Source organism: Diabrotica virgifera, chromosome 2 (assembly GCF_917563875.1).
Source record: "Diabrotica virgifera virgifera chromosome 2, PGI_DIABVI_V3a".
NCBI classification, from domain to species: domain Eukaryota; kingdom Metazoa; phylum Arthropoda; class Insecta; order Coleoptera; family Chrysomelidae; genus Diabrotica; species Diabrotica virgifera.
Window position 1 is genome coordinate 82908111 of NC_065444.1, and position 4438 is coordinate 82912548.

The following is a 4438-nucleotide window of genomic DNA, read 5'->3' on the forward strand; positions in this document are numbered from 1 at the left end:
TGTAATAAGATGTTATCAAGTGTCGTATCGAGAAGGCTGATTATGAAGATCAAGGGGCACACAGCGCTGAAAATCAACGAAGCGTCAGGATCCTCTCTTAAAATAGTAACCCTAAGAAACAGCTTCTCCACCGCCAGGTCTCCAATTCGCACTTTTATCTTTTAAACATAGATAGAGGTAGCACTGTGTGTTACACCTTGCCCCTGATTATGGACGTCATAGTGTTATAGAGTGCAAATATAATATAATAGGTTGTGTAAGGAAGATTGAACGTCCACCTGCTAGGGGTTGGATATCAGGAATACACTAATTACTCATACTGCATTTATTTAATTACTATATATGTTAGTAGCAGTAGCTAGTTGGTGGACGAAGTCTATATTCTAACTACTTGATGTCTAAATAATAAATGAGGAATAAAGAATGATCTGCAATATGTTCTCCGTATCTATAAATAAACTTGTACTTGTTTTTATTATGATTGCCCACACCGAATAGACCGTGAAATATTCATAATATCAAAATAACTGACTAGGTCTTTCTCGAAATGAGTGCCCTACATTGTGACATCAATGTCACCCAGTTATTCTACTATAAACAATAATGTTTGTGTAAGACCTTTAAAAATTAAACCGATATGAATTGTTCTTATGTTTTGAATGCTAATATAAATCCTGTACACAGAGAACGATTGGCTGGGAATCAGGAATGGAATGGGTTTGTCTTTAGTAGGGATGGCGGTTTTTGACAAAACACCGGTTTTCGGTTATACCGTTTTTTTGCTTACGGTTTAACCTGGTTATAACCGGCAAAAAAAAACGGTTTTTTTAAAATCGGTTTTTGGTTTTTTTAATCCAATAGGTTACAATGTTACATTTAGCGAACGGCTCCACGGGCGAGAAATTGACGCTAGCAGTAGCAGTAAAACGAACTTAAGGTTCCACGGAACGGAATAGGAATAGCCGAACTGAACCGACTACGCACAAGTCCTGTAGTCGGTACAGTTCGGCTATTCCTATTCCGTTCCGCGGAACCTTAAGTTCGTTTTACGGCTACTGCTAGCGTCAATTTCTCGCCCGTGGAGCCGTAGCCTTACAAGCACTTTAGTTTGCGATACTCCACTCGACTCGATACTCGATATCAATATGATAAAAATTAGTACTATCGAAATAACATCAATATCAATATAAATAAAACACAATTTTTCATAAAACCATTTTATTCTATTAATTATTATATTTATTTATTATTTTATTATTATTATATACTTATTGACTATTATTAAATATAATATAGCGTAAGATTAAATATACATATTGCAATAATATACCATTTAACCCAACCATTTCAACTTTCAAAAATTTCCCAGACTCTTTCAAATGGAATTTAAAAAAAAATAATATCAACACAAATATTTTACTTAAAAATAAATTGGATAATGTAATTTATCTTTTATTTTTACTACCATCAAAAAAAATTAATAATGTATTTCTTTTAACACGTTTGTATATTTTTGTATAATAGGTACACATTTTAACTCATTTAATACTTCCTCTATGGGTGTATCGATTTGAAAACGTAGGAAAATCCTTGGAGATTCGTATTCGTAATCGGTAATTCGATATTCATAGTCAGAACATTATTTTTGGTAATCAGAAAAAGTCATTCACCCACTTTCAATGTCAAGAGTCAAGTGTGAAAAATAGATGATGTTTGCGTCTACTTCAACCAGATCACTTCTTATGTAAATATTATGATTACAAATACCTTTTCAACGAAATATTATAATAAAATTTAATAGTTTCTGGCTAATGTGAGTTTGCACTTTCAGTTTGCTTCTGTATTTATAAAATAAAATTTGAATTATGGTTTTGTTTGGAATAATTACTTGAGAATAATAATTATGTTTGGGATCCAAAATAATACCTAACCTATTCCTAATCACCGTAAAAACCTAATAACCGGTTTTTACTTTAAAAAGAAAAAACCGGTTATAACCAGGACAAAAAAATAACCGGTGAAACCGGTTATTGCGAAGTAAAAAAATCGGTTTTCGGTTAAAACCGGTAGGTTTTTCTCATCCCTAGTCTTTAGTAATAAATTATTACTCTGTTTAGGAATTCATAATCGCAGATACAGGGTCAGAAGATGATCAGTTGGTGTTCATATTTTCAGATATCCCCAATATCCAATCTTTTAGCACAATCAAGCAAGGCCGTACATTACGACAGTCACCATGGTCTTCTTTGAAGAGGCTGGAACCAATCTTTTGTCCTAGTTTCCGAGGTGTCTGGATTTATTATCAGCAATTAAATACGTGTGAACCATGATTGACAGTAAGACTTCTTAATTTAGGGCAACGTCTCCAAACTTTGGGAGCATGCCGGGAGAAGTTACTGCGGCACAAAACAAGACACTTCAGGAGGATATTGGCTATCTCATCTGGAGCGACCACATAAAAATAAAGGTTGCTTTTCAAATCAGTGTCGAAGAAGCTTTTAAAAAAGCAACAAATAAAGCTTTGAGGTATTAAAAAAATACGAAACACTTAAAGACGCATCTACAGTAAAGAAAACGTATCAAAACAAAGTCTAAATATTCCAAAAAAAGCAGATATTTTTTTTTATTTCTTATAAATAGATTATATTTGATATACTCACGTACCCAAATGTTGCATGCAACGACACTGCATGCTAAATAAGTTGTTTATGAAAGTTTTACCTAAAGCTATCTGTAAGTCGTTAGTTTCTTACGGAAACGAAGATTAATACGAATTTAACTTAAGTTGCGTATTTACGATGTTTACATAGACATCCCGTCGTATAAATCAATAAAGTTCAGATCATTAATTTTCAAGTAAAACTCTGTACGGAAACTTCGTTTTGCTTTATTTCAAATTTAATCTTCGTGTTATTAATGGTTGACGTGACAGAGATGTATTTATATTTTGAAAGACTACTTTGTTTTTGTATTTAAATCTAAAAATCATAGAAAATAATTAAATACTACAAAGAATTCACAACGGAGTTACTAACAGCAATGAATGCGGTAAAAATAGGAGGAAATTTTTGAAGTTTGAAAATATTAACTAACTGAACAGCTTTTTATATAAAAATTTTACAGAAAAATTTGAATGTGATACCTTAACAACAAAATACACGTTTTGCTATATCTATTAAAGTTTGCATTATGCTGCAAACGAAAATAGTATAGTATAGTTGATCCAAAAGATGGCATAACCCAGACATCCAAAGTGAAAGTTATCCTTCAGCACCAAATTGTTCTATATGGTCCACACCATTTTGAGCGTCGGGTTTGGGGGGGGGGAGAGAGGGGAGAAATCGGTAAATTCGTAGTTTTTTAAGTTTTTCGCCAATATTTCTAAAACTATGCGGTTTAGCATGAACAACCTTCTATAAAAAATTGTTCTACATTAAATTTGAAATAAAAAAGGCCCTATGCATAATCTATCTAAAATGAATGGTTCCAAAGTTACGGAGGTAGTATAGTATAACTGGTCCAAAAAAGGCCTAACCCAAACATCCAAAGTAAAAGTTTTCCTCCAACACCAAAATGTTCTATATGGTCCACATATTGTTCAGTAAAAAGTTACACCATTTTGAGCGTCCGGTTTGGGAGGGAGATGGGAGAGAAGCCGGTAAATTAGTAGTTTTTTTAGGTTTTTTAGGTAACAAAAAATTTTCTATACATAATTGTTATAAAATCAACGATTCCAGAGTTACGGAGGGTGAAATTCGAGGTTTTCGATACTTTTTATATTTTTTGGGCAATATTTATGATTTAACTATACCAAAAACCTAGACATCCAAAGTGAAAGTTATCCTCCAACACCAAATTGTTCTATATGGTCCACATAATGTTCAGAAAAAAGTCACACCGTTTTTGAGCCTCGGGTTTGGGGGGAGAGGGGGGAGAAATCGGTAAATATAAACAGTATCAAAAACCTCCACTTTTCACCCTCCGTAACTCTGGAACCGTTGATTTTATAACAATTATGTATAGAACCTTTTTTGTTTTGAATTTTATGTAGAACATTTTTCTATAGAACATTCCTTACGCTAAGGCATAGTTTTAGAAATACTGACGAAAAACCTAAAACAACTACTAATTTACCGACTTCTCCCCCATCTCCCTCCAAAACCGGACGCTCAAAATGGTGTAACTTTTTACTGAACAATATGTGGACCATATAGAACAATTTGGTGTTGAAGGCAAACTTTTACTTTGGATGTCTGGGTTAGGCCTTTTTTTGGACCAATTATACTATACTACCTCCGTAACTTTGGAACCGTTCATTTTAGAAGGGTTATGCATAGGGCCTTTTTTTATTTCAAATTTAATGTAGAACAATTTTGTGTAGAGGGTTGTTCATGCTAAACCGCTTAGTTTTAGAAATATTGACGAAAAACATAAACAA